Source organism: Oncorhynchus mykiss, chromosome 13 (genome assembly GCF_013265735.2).
Source record: "Oncorhynchus mykiss isolate Arlee chromosome 13, USDA_OmykA_1.1, whole genome shotgun sequence".
Taxonomy (NCBI): Eukaryota; Metazoa; Chordata; class Actinopteri; order Salmoniformes; family Salmonidae; genus Oncorhynchus; species Oncorhynchus mykiss.
The window spans coordinates 47240859-47254612 of NC_048577.1; the positions used below are offsets into that span (position 1 = coordinate 47240859).

General features: G+C 43.2%; 1 protein-coding gene across 4 annotated transcripts in view; it reads right to left on the reverse strand.

Annotated features, from left to right (window-relative positions):
* LOC110485195 (RNA binding protein fox-1 homolog 3-like) overlaps nucleotides 1-13754 on the reverse strand; it is a 416432-nt gene that overhangs the window by 311356 nt on the left and 91322 nt on the right. For all 4 annotated transcript variants that reach the window (XM_036941309.1, XM_036941310.1, XM_036941306.1 and 1 more), the window contains exon 3: nucleotides 11322-11450. The gene's annotated coding sequence lies outside the window, so the exon portion shown is untranslated. The remainder of the gene's footprint in view (nucleotides 1-11321; nucleotides 11451-13754) is intronic.

The following is a 13754-nucleotide window of genomic DNA, read 5'->3' on the forward strand; positions in this document are numbered from 1 at the left end:
AGGCATCCTAATGAGAGATTTAGTGTATAGAGATAATTATGGGGAAAGGCGACATCTCTCTTAGGCCTAATGAGGGAGATAAGGGTTCTTCAGTGACTCCTCTTCCCACCCTGTCACTGGATGGGCCTTCTAGTTGACAAACACAATCAGCTGGAAAAACACACTCGCCCAAGTCATGTCTAGACACACGCCAAGTGCAGACACTCCCTCAGACATATCCACACACAAACTGATGAATACACACACAGAGCGATACACACACAGAGAGATACACACACAAACACAGTCCAGTGTGTACTAACCAACACCGCCGGCTACGCTGCTAGCGCACGTCTCTTCTGCCTTTAATGCAATCCCTGATATCTCTGACGTTCCATAAATCAACCACCTGGCAGATTAGGGGGCAAAATGAGTGAACTAAATCAAAAATGTGTGCTCTTGTTTATTGCTTTAGAGAGTTAGCTGGAGAAGCGGAAGCCACCATGCGATGATGAGGCAGACCCTCTGGAGATGGCCGCTCACACACACTGGCAGAGGAGGTACACTTCAACACAGTGTCGTAGTATTTACAGTCTCACACTGGGGAAACAAATAAACTGCGTGATTAACAAGTTTTCCTGATGCCTGGTGCTTCACTGTGCGCACACCAGAGTGCCACCTCGCCGACATAATGATTCTTAATGGTTTCTTAATGACTTCTTAATGACTTCATCAGGAAGATCCTGCAACAGCACATTCTGACAAGCGGGGCCACCCTTGAGACCTAAGATCACACCACAGTGATTCCCTCATGTCGTTTCTGTTCATATAGCGCCAGCTTTAAATCTGCATGGCTGAGATATCTCTGCACGCCCAAAAGTCAATAGCATCTGATTCATGATTTATTACTATAGACACATGTGACGTGACCTGAGCAGGGAAATACACTACGAAGCAAATAAGGCTGTCAGCTTTGATGTTGGGAATTTCAAAGGAATCATATCAAAATAATCCTTTCATGTTTAAAGAGATGGAGACATTAAGTGTAGTCAGGGTGAAAAACAGCATATACAAGCCCTGCAGTGACTTTAGAAGTGGTCTGGTACAAAGAGATTGTCTGGGAAAGGACACGTATTGGTGATGTTGTTGACACCTGCCCAGACAAAAGGTTGCTACTCAAACAACTGGTAAAGAATAAAAAGAGGTCGTTGAGTTGAGGAAACACACTGCGGTCATTGGTTTAAACTTCTCCAAGCATTTAATAACATAGAATTTTCCGGGTCACCTCAATGTCAGTGAACAACAGATACTTTGAAGCGTGAAGTACATTTAGCGTGGGCCATTGGAGACTGGCAGGCCACTTCCCGCCAGTGTATACCAGTTAGACTGACAAATTGCTGAGGTAACTGTGGGAGCTAAAAGCTCAGTAACCATTTCATCTAGACCATGTTCTACTGGGAGATTAATACGAGGATCTTGTCTCTCCTTGCATAAATTCATCATTATTTCAGTAAAATATGACTCACAACATTGCTCCATAGACCACTATCCTCTTCATTCCGCTGAGCCACTGACAACAGGTCAAAGATTTATGTGATCAAAATTTGTTTACATATCCCTTTAAAAAAATACATTTTGAAAATGGAAAGCCCTCGTATATAAATCACAGCTGGGTTAAATAGCGTGTCAAGTTGATTTCTGGAAAACAAGCGAGAGAAACATGAAGCAAATCATTTTATCATATCCATAAGGGTCGTACGGTGGGCATTCAATCACGTACGCATTTAACAATTGGTTAACAAATTGTATTGGCAAAGAAGCGGCGACTGCACGGCAAATTACACCTGTCCTGATGGATGTCCTCTTTAAGGCCTGGGAAAGCAGGCCGAAGGGCCGTGGAGAGATGACTAGACGTCAGTCAGCCAAGCACTCAAACATGATGCATGGCCAGCCATGTGTCACCGTTTGGCAAAGATGAGAGGAAAATATGCACCTCCCAGATTCCTGGGCACAGATCACAGACAAACACGCTCTCATGTTAATCCACTGACCACAGGGAGGCCGAAGGGGCTTTAGTTTGGGTACGGGGTGATATGATTCCCTTTAATCATTGCTGCACCTGAAGTTCTGTTTGGCCTTTTTGATCAAATGAGGCCAAACGATCAGATTGCCAAACGTGTTCACTACTCCAAAAATTATAGATGTATCTACAGTCAGGTCCAAAATGACTGGCACCCTTGATTTGGATGAGCAAAACATACAAATACTGAGCTATATTGTATGCTAAAAGAATTGGCTAATTATATTATTTCATTCTAATAAAATTGCTCAGAGAAAGAGATTTTGTAATATGTTTTTCTCTTAAAAAGATAGGGGTAGAGAGATTTTTAATAACTTTTAATACCTCACCTTGCGAGGATATAATGACACTGAGCCTTTTCTAAAATGTTTTATGAGATTGGAAAACACAATGGGAGGGATCTTAGACCATTTCTCCATACAGAATCTTTCCAGATCCTTGATATCATTCATCTGCGCTAACTTTATTATTTTTAATGAACAAAATACTAAAGCAGAAACAATACAACAGAAAACAAAACATCCACCACATGCCCACAACATCCACAACATGCCCACACTCACCCACAATCATACACAACAACATGCCCACACTCACCCACAATCACACACAACAACATGCCCACACGCACTCACAATCACACACAACAACATGCCCACACTCACCCACAATCACACACAACAACATGCCCACACGCACCCACAATCACACACAACAACATGCCCACACTCACCCACAATCACACACAACAACATGCCCACACTCACCCACTATCACACACAACAACATGCCCACACTCACCCACAATCACACACAACAACATGCCCACACTCATCCACAATCACACACAACCACATGCCCACACTCACCCACAATCACACACAACAACATGCCCACAATCACCCACAATCACAAACAACAACATGCCCACACTCACCCACTATCACACACAACAACATGCCCACACTCACCCACAATCACACACAACAACATGCCCACACTCACCCACAATCCCACACAACAACATGCCCACACTCACCCACAATCACACACAACAACATGCCCACACTCACCCACAATCACACACAACAACATGCCCACACTCACCCACAATCACACACAACAACATGCCCACACTCACCCACAATCACACACAACAACATGCCCACACTCACCCACAATCCCACACAACAACATGCCCACACTCCCCCACAATCACACACAACAACATGCCCACACTCACCCACAATCACACACAACAACATGCCCACACTCACCCACAATCACACACAACAACATGCCCACACTCACCCACAATCACACACAACAACATGCCCACACTCACCCACTATCACACACAACAACATGCCCACACTCACCCACTATCACACACAACAACATGCCCACACTCACCCACAATCACACACAACAACATGCCCACACTCACCCACAATCACACACAACAACATGCCCACACTCACCCACTATCACACACAACAACATGCCCACACTCACCCACTATCACACACAACAACATGCCCACACTCACCCACAATCACACACAACAACATGCCCACACTCACCCACAATCACACACTACAACATGCCCCCACTCACCCACAATCACACACAACAACATGCCCACACTCACCCACAATCACACACAACAACATGCCCACACTCACCCACAATCACACACAACAACATGCCCACACACACCCACAATCACACACAACAACATGCCCACACTCACCCACAATCACACACAACAACATGCCCACACTCACCCACAATCACACACAACAACATGCCCACACTCACCCACAATCACACACAACAACATGCCCACACTCACCCACAATCACACACAACAACATGCCCACACTCACCCACACGCACCCATAATCACACACAACAACATGCCCACACTCACCCACAATCACACACAACAACATGCCTACACTCACCCACAATCACACACAACAACATGCCTACACTCGCCCACAACCACACAGAACAACATACCCACACTCGCCCACAATCACACACAACAACATGCCCACACTCACTCATAATTACACACAGCAACATGCCCACACTTGCCCACAATAGCACACAACAACATGTCCACACTTGCCCACAATAGCACACAAAAACACAAAATAGCCCTCTGCCTTCCAAAACAATGCTGTGCCCATGCGCCAGTCAGAACCAGGAAACCCCAACCCACCAACAGGCGCACAACTACAGCCAGCCAGCAAGTTGGAAACCCCAGAGCCCCCCAGCTTTTGACAAGTAGCCGTCACCTCCATTCAAGCACCATACTCTCCGAGATTTTCCACATACGGCCTCCAAACTCTGTCAAATATATCTGGTCTTTGTTTGACTTTATAATATATAGCGTCTAGTGGGAAGTAACTAGATAGAGAACTGTCCTCCAGTTTGTTATTAAGGGTGAATATGAGGCTTTCCAATGTATTGCAGCATTTAGACCTAGATAACAAAACTTTCTCTGATATTCATCACCAATATTTACATTTCCCAACAGACATAATAGTGGAGGTGGATGGATATAAATTCTTAGACACAATGAAATGGTAGCACATACAGTATATTATCCCAAAATGGTGTTAGTTTGTCACAGGACCACAGCATTGTGATTGTTGCATCTCCAACAGAAATGTGACATTTCTGGGTGCATTACATGCATCCTGGCAGGAGTGTAATAAGTCCTAATGAATTATATAACAGTAGTAGGTTGTAGGAGCAGGTATGAACATTTTCACGTATCTGTGACCAACGGTTCTCCTCAATTTCTTTCAGTATTTTTCTATGCTCAATGCCTTTGGTTCATCCAGACTCTGTTGAAGCGATTGAATAAGATTTCTGAATAGTAAGAACTATAAGAAATCGGCCTTGGATCAGTAGAGATTCATCATAGTACACATGCTCCATATTCCTGATGCCAGTTTGGAACCAGGACTGAAATTTGTCATTCGACGTTGGAGGTAAGGTGAGGTTACCCCAAAAAGGGGTGCTTGGCAATATTGCTTCTTTCCACCTCATTCATTTATGTAAATTTTCCCAAATACGAATGAGAATTCTTCAATGCCTTGGGCCTGAACTAGTGAATATATTTTAGATCACAGGGTATAACATGTATGTCTTCTATACTCCTCCATGGACAAGGATTGTCTGTTGTACATTGTTTAAGTGAATGCAGTTGTGCAGCCCAGTAATACATCTTAATATGATGCAGTCCAAGACCTCCAGCTTTTTGGGATAAGTGTTAACCTGTTGAGTGTAGGGGGCAGTATTTTGATGTTTGGATGAAAAACGTACCCAAATGAACATGTTGTGAACAGTGTTTAGACATAGTTTCAGGCTTTTATGTTGAAAAATGAGCGCGAAAGATCACATTGCACCATTGTATGGCTGGGTTCCAGCAGCGTTTTGCATGCACAACAGCTTGGAGTAGACATTTTCTCTCTCTCTCCTATTGAAAAAGCTACAGTCCGGTTGAAAAATTATCGATTATATAGTGTAAAAACAACCTGAGGATTGATTATAAAAAATGTTTGACATGTTTCTACGAACTTTATGGATACTATTTGGAATTTTCGTCTGCTCGGTCATGACCGCTCGAGCCTGTGGATTTCTGAACATAACGCGCCAACCAAATGGAGGTATTTTGGATATAAAAATAATCTTTATGGAACGAAAGGAACATTTATTGTGTAACTGGGAGTCTTGTGAGTGAAAACATCTGAAGATCATCAAAGGTAAACGATTCATTTGATTGCTTTTCTGACTTTTGTGACCAATCTACTTGGCTCCTAGCTGTTTGTAATATTTTGTCTGCTGAGAGAGATGTCCTTACATAAACGCTTGGTATGCTTTTGCCGAAAAGCCTTTTTGAAATCTGACATGCCAGGTGGATTAACAACAAGCTAAGCTGTGTTTTGCTATATTGCACTTGTGATTTCATGAAAATTAAGTATTTTTAGTCATTTAATTTGAATTTGGCGCTCTGCAATTCAGCGGATGTTGACAAAAATGATCCCACTAACGGGATGGGTGCATCAAGAAGTTAAACAGTCTATTTGACTCTTGAGGTCTTTCCTGTCCAAATAAAGTTGGAGAGCAGGCCATTTATTGTATTTAAAAAGTTGGATGGAATTGAAACTGACAAGGCCTGGAATAAGGATATCAGCATTGGTAATATATTCATTTTGATTATGTTGATCCTACATAACATAGAAATAGGGAGAGATCTCCATCTCTGAACATCAGAGTCAAGCCTATCTATTAAAGGACAGTGATTCATTGTATATGCCTCCTCCAGATTGCATGGTATCAGTACACCCAGGTATTGCATATGTGTCTTTGTCCATTTCCACTTCAATGTACTTCCTAACGTTGAAAAGTCGTAATTAGAAAGGATAAGTAAGGATAAGCAACATAGGCTTTAGTAATTTGGGAAGAAAGTGTCTGTAACTTTCCACTGGGAGTACATCATTACCAGGAGATTTCCAGTTTTGTACATCATTGATGGCCTCCAACAGTTTACCTGGGGTAATGTTTCTATCATATACATTTTCTCTGCTTCACGTATAATTCCTAAAATGGCCTCATTAAGGAAATAGTTTATATCATCCTTTGAATGTTTTCAGATTGATACAGTTTGTGATGAAAGGTTTTAAAGACTATTTCAGAAGTATCCATTGTTATGCTACCATCTGGGGTTCGAATGCTATGGATGATATGTTCTTCTTCCTTACTTTACCAAGCAAGCATTTTCCCTGCACTTTCACCTTGCTCAACATATTGGTGCTTGGATTTCATGGCAGCAATCTCTGCATACTGGGTGTTTATTGTGCCATATTCAAGCTTCAAAGTGTTCAACTGTTGAAGGATGTCAACCTTTGTATCTAAACTGTGTGGATTTTCTGTTCTAGTATTTCTAACCACAGGTTTTCAATAGGGTTCAAGTCTGGAGATTAAGATGGCCATTGCAAAATGTGGATTTTCTAGTCAATTAACAATTTATTTGTGGATATTGATAGTTGGGCTTATTGACTTGCTGGAAGATCCATAATTTTGCGGCCAAGTTTCAGCCTCCTAGCAGAGGCAAACAGGTTTATGGCTAAACTGTCCTGGTACTGGGCAAAGTACCACAGGACCAGAGGAAGCAGAATAGCCCCATAACATCAGAAATACTACACCATTTTCTTATTTAACTTTCTTTGACTCCAAACCTGCCACTAGTGGGCGTGTCCAAAGAGCTCTATTTTCATGTCATCCAACGAATGTAAATGCCTGGAGTTTGCTAAACGGCATTGGCACTTGAATTGGAACTGGTGCTATGATCAGACGACATAAAAATAAAGCTCTTTGGCCGCGCACTCCAGTGGTGTTTTTGGCATCGAAATAAGAATGCATAAGCAGAAAAGAACCCCATACCATACCCATACAAATGATTTTGCAATGGCCCTCTCAGTCTCCGGACTTAAACCCCATTGAAAACCTGTGGTTTGAATTGAAGAAGGCAGTCCATAAGCACAGACAAAGGATGTCAAGGATCTGAAAAAATTATGTATGGAGGAATGGTCTAAGATCCCTCCTAATGTGTTCCCCAATGTCATAAACCATTTTATAAAAAGGCCCAGTGCCGTTATTGAAGTATTGAAAGGTATTTAAAACAGGGGTGCCAATCGTTTTGACCCCTATCTTCTTTAGAAATAAATATTACTTGTTAAACAAAATCTTTTCTCTGAGCAATCTTACAAAATAATAATTTCCCAATTGTTTTAGCATACAATATAGCTCAGTATTTGTTACATTTATTTTTTTGTATTTTTTCCTGACTGTACATTAACTTTTGAGAGAATTGAAAAAAAATATGTAACAGTTTTATGGGTGAGAGAGGAGCCTTATTTGTGAATGTTCTGTTCTGTGTGGCTCCATAGTGTGTCAAAGTCATGCATTGTGACCTTCCTCCAGAGGCCTGTGAAACACATCCTGTATCAATTAGAACACTGGGGAGTCTGACTAGATGTGGAGAGGAGACCTAGAGAACACACAGCTCCACTGCGTTGACGATCCACAACAACGTCTGGAGCAACAGCACAACACGGACCAACTGACTGACTAGCTGGGTAGCTGGCTGGGGCCCCAAGGTGGACAAGGATTTACTCCTTGTTCCAATTTGCAAGGGGGATTACTTATTTTTCATTATTCCACATTTATATATATATATTATTGGGCTCTCCATTCATTTTTTAAAGCACCTGAAGGAAAACCAGATCAAGCAAACTGCATAAATACTGTCAGATGGAATAGATGATGACAGCGGGTCAAGTTGCGAGTGAGTCACGTCTCTCGGCTCCTGGAAGAAAGTGATTACCGTAACACGTCGCTGACAATCTCGCCCAAGATAATCCTATTTCTCACATGGAGCTCAAATTGTATTATGTCACTATGTTTTTCGCATATTGTATCAAAAACTGGATAAAGATATGCACACTATCAGGGCAATTAAGAACAAGAGGAAAAAACATAGCCCCGGGGTTGGGATTGAGGCATGTCGTTTTGTTGAGCTCTCTGGTTTCTGAGCAAAGATGGTTTCTGCGGTTGAGTAGAAAGAGACAGAGAGAGAGAGAGAGAGAGAGAGAGAGAGAGTGAGACAGAGAGAGAGAGAGAGAGCGAGAGAGAGGGACAGAGAGAGAGAGAGAGAGGGACAGAGACAGAGAGAGAGAGAGAGAGAGAGAGAGAGAGAGAGAGAGAGAGAGAGAGAGAGAGAGGGTGAGGGAGGGAGGGAGAAAGAACGTGTGGCGTAAAGGCTTGCTCTCCACCCAGATGAACAGATGGCACCGCCTAAGTGCAGAGATTCATTTTATATCTCCATCCCATGTTGCCGCGCGGCAGACGTGGGCTTTCTCTTTTTTCAGATGTTATTTTACAGGATGATGGATACACACGATGCTTAAGCTAATGAGGAGTGGGTGTTTCTTTGTCTTTATTTCCTCCTCTCTCTCTCACTCTCCCGCTCACTCTGCCTCCCTCTCCCGCTGTCACATCACCTTCCCTTGCAGAGCTCATGCTAGCCATTCTCCCTCAAACCCACGCTTAGAGCTCAAACCTATACAGGCTTTTGGATATGCCCCACAATCTAAATAGTCAGTGTTTACAGCTGGTGTTAAGACCTGGGTGGATTCCTGAAAACACAGTTGACTGGATGTAGTGAAGCACAGTGAAGATGATGCTCAAGTAAACACAGCATGTAAGACTTGAACACACTCTCAACAGTCCCTCTGTTACATCCCTTCAAAAGCTACATAAAACCTTGCTGTTCACCAGGAGAGATGGAAATGAGTGCTATGAACAGGAAGAGTCTGAATGGGGAGAGAAGCCAAGAAGGCCCAGCAGCCAATGAGGATGCTCCCACACACCAGGCAGGTAAACTTGTCGGGTCGTTAATGGCTGTTGTTTACTGAAGCCTCCCAATAGAGGAGACTAGCTGACCCATGTCTGCAGCCAGTGAGTGGTACAAATGGCAAACATCTCCTGGAGTCATTATTTATGCAGGAATGCCCTTGGGAGTCTTTGCACTTGTTTACACAGTCACGGCACAGTCCATTCATGACGGCTTCAAGTAAATGAGCCGCTATCCACCAATTTGTCCTGGATGACGAGGCTTTGAGACCCCGCTACCCAACGCCACTGGGGGAAGGAGGGGGGACGGCACGGAACACAACCCCTCTGTACTGTAAACATCCAACCTGAAACCAGGGACACAAAGACCCAAGGGTATGGGGAAGTTCTGTGGTGCTGACGGGAGCAGATCACAGTGTTTCTAGGATACTTGGATAAAGGGCGAAATCTCTGCCTTTGCTTAGTACTTGAAAATGTGTATGCATTAGATATGTCAATGCAAATGATACACAGAGAGAGGAATGATGGAGGGAATTCAATTTGGCACCTAAAGAATTCAAAGCAAACGACTCCTCCGTACAGTTCTCAGGTTCTCCCACAAAGCGGTCAGAAAGAAGATAAGCATAAGACATGGCTGAGAGGGAGGAAAAATGGGCTAATTTAACATGCTTCCCCCTAAACCACTCCAAACCTCCAGAGTTTAATTGCTGGGAGGCAACATTATCCCCTGCAACATTGTGTCTGTCTCTTGGCTGGGAATCAAATGGGTACCTGCTGTATCCACTCCCTACACAATACGGTGCCCACTGAGCCATATCATCCTCTCAGGCCCTCCTCTTCAGGAGAGGCACATTCAAAAAAACTCCTCTTCCCCATCTTTGTCATGGTGTTTATTTTGAATAAGAGAAATCAGTACCACCATGTACACCACAACACACCGGTGAGCCATAGAGAAGGTGACACAGAACAGGACTTAAACAAAGAGACTTTTGATTTGATGCTGAGAGATTTGAGGCTATTTTTCCATTCCTCCCCGCAACTCCCTGGAGTGGCCATATTTCTGCTTATGTTCAAATGTGAATCAGTCACATGGGCTGTTGGATTCCTGCTGAATCATCCTACGCTCCATCACCGAGCCAGCCCTGCGCTTCTCAAAGTAACTACTCTCTATGCAAGAAGAAAACAAACACAAACCCATGCCACGTCTCCTTCTGACACCACTTTCAAGTTCCCTTGAAAAGGAAAATGATGACTAGCTTTGAGGTGAGTGTGAAAAGATTCAACACATTTCCACCCAACTGCAGAAACGGACTAATTTGAATGAGATCTATTGTATACGGCAGTGCAGTGATAGATTTTAGTTAAATCAAACATGCGTTCGTAATTCATAGTGAAGTAAACAAGTAACTCTGCTATTTGATGTTGAGAGTGAGACTGTCATTGAGTACACAGGACACAGCGAAAGACTAATTGCTGATAATATTGTCTTTTGGTAGAGTATACAATTTACTTCTTTTTTATAATTTATTTTTATTTTTATATTTTATTAACAATACAAAACATTCATATACAAATGACAACATCATACAAACATCAACTACATCGCACCTGCCCAGACCCACTAGCCCCCCCCCCCCCCCCCCCCCCCCCCCCATGTCCGGCACCCACATCACTTTCTGCCACATGAAGGTTTACTTCTAAGATAACTTTATTCATATGAGGATAAGGAACCAGTATCCTACATGTTGGTGAAAGGAGCCTCGTTCTGTAGTATATGTCACAGATATCTACACAGGGTGGTAAATGTTCACATTTGTAACAGTCTTACCTGTCTCAGAGGTCAGTTGATCACTGTTCGCTGGTCTTGGGGCTAATAGTCATTGTCTAGTGCCGTGTAAGTCTTCAGTGGTGCTGCAAGCCTAAGCCAGTCTCAGCATCACTCTGTGTGAAGCAGCGTCTGCGAGACAAAGGACAGCAACATCTGCTATGAAACACCACAGTATGTACTGTATCAAACATCCCATTTATAGGTCTGTGTGGAACCATTCTGACACTGTGGCTCCTCCTCACACAGGGCTACAGTAGTTTCCCTGATACCACTTCATTTGTAATGTTGCTTCGCCAGGGGAGGTATGGCTAATGCTGCCTTAGCTTGAGGCTGTATTATAAGTGGCACACTTAGCATAAAATACAGTAGTGTTACTGAGTGAGAGGAGCTATTTTAAGCATCCACTTTTGTTGGCAAATATTAGTGGAATGAAACTAGTTTTGTCTATTAAACTGATATTCATAGGCTAGCCCTGTATTAAAGCGCAGGAGACTAACCATAGAAGCTATATGTCAACAGGGATAACCTTCTGTTTCATTGTTAGGGAAAATGCATTCAGAATGCAATCAAATAACAAGGGAGCACAGGCTGAACATGAAAGGCTACATGAAGGAACACAAGCTCCTTCTAGAGGTCACATACACATAACAATGATACACTGCTGACAAGGGGAAAATATGAGGACTTTTGAAGCACTGTGGAAATGTATGAAGAAACGGATGTAAGGGTCATTTTACAGAGCAATACCATTAACACTGCTGCCCTTGTCTGTGCTGAAACAGACACGCACGCACACGAGCACACACGCACACACACACTCTTTTACTCTCTCTATTACACACACACGCATGCACACACACACACGTGCACACACAGACACACACTTTTACTCTCTTTATCACACACACACACACACACACACACACACACACACACACACACACACACACACACACACACACACACACACACACACACACACACCTCCCCACAAAACAGCATTTGTCTCTCTTCATTCCTTCTCTTTTATCCTCTGAGTAGGAGAGGTGGACATTTTAACTGCGTCTGCCAGGAGATGTCTTCCTTTCACCTTGACGGCCATATAATGAACTTTCTCATTTTGAGCTGAGCTGAGCTGAGCTTACACAGTCAGTCAGCTATTTTCTCTGAGACCTTTTCTTTCGTCTTCTGTCATATCCCTCTGTGGTTTTGTCAGGGTGATCTCCAGAGTGAACTTGTGCCTTTATATTAAAGAGATGGGAGACATTTGTGTTGGGTATTCAAGCATCCACTTAATTTAAGGTCCCAATATAACATAAAGTAGGGAGGGTACTGATACGATTGTCTTTTTTAAAATGCGGCCAAATGTTAACTAAGTATTTAAGTCTAGGTATTCTATAATAACCAGAAGGAAAAATGGCAAAGAACATTTGTTTGTTTTTGATTCCAATTATGTAACAAGATACTATAACAGTATGGATGTACTTCCTGTATCAATACATACAGTGTACTCTGGAAGGTGACATTTACCAGGCATCATGGACACACGCACGCACGCACACACACACACACGCACGCACGCACGCACACACACACACACACACACACAAACCATTCCACACATTTGCACACACGGTGGGCTGGCAGGGTGCGTTCATAGACAGCTGGTGAAGACAGGGTGTGCTCTGGCTGCTAGAAGGAGCTGATTCAGGTGACATCTGTGCCTCCTGTTGCAGTGCAATAGTAGAAACACTAAAAGTGAATTACAACATTAATGACAGTGCTCTGCAAGCTGTCGTTCCACATTACACATCCATTATTCCTTGCATGGCTACTCAGAGGAATCGTTAAGGAATAGCCCCCCAAAAAACGCCTCTCTCTCTCTCTCTCTCTCTCTCTCTCGCCATCAATATATCTATCATTCATCATTCACACACCTCCCAATTTCCCACTTTTAAAGGCCCTATACAGCCATTTCATATCAATTTCTGTGCAATCTTGGTAAAATCTCATATGTGAGTAGCGCAGATGATTGGCCAGTAGTACAACAACATGTATGTGATAGTGGAGTGGAATGCTTGTTCCGTCTGCCTGAGGGGACAGGCTGAGAGGAAGACTGGCTGGATGCACACAACCATGATGGCAGGCACCCGGCCGCCTGATAGGCATCACATAGACATCTCCCAGCTGTCACCCTTCACCACACTTTCAATAACTTCAAATCCCCCTAAAACTCATAGAATAGAGGCGCAGTCGATCACTCATAGCTCCCTTCACTCTTCCCTGCTCTACAGGGAAATAACAGCAGAAAGAGAGAAACAGTCAGGATCCCATCCTCTCCTCTCCAACAGAAAAGCACCAGGCACCCTCCCCCTAAGGACATGGGGAGAACAAGGCTTTCATCATTTGGGTTAAGAAACAACAACCAAGATT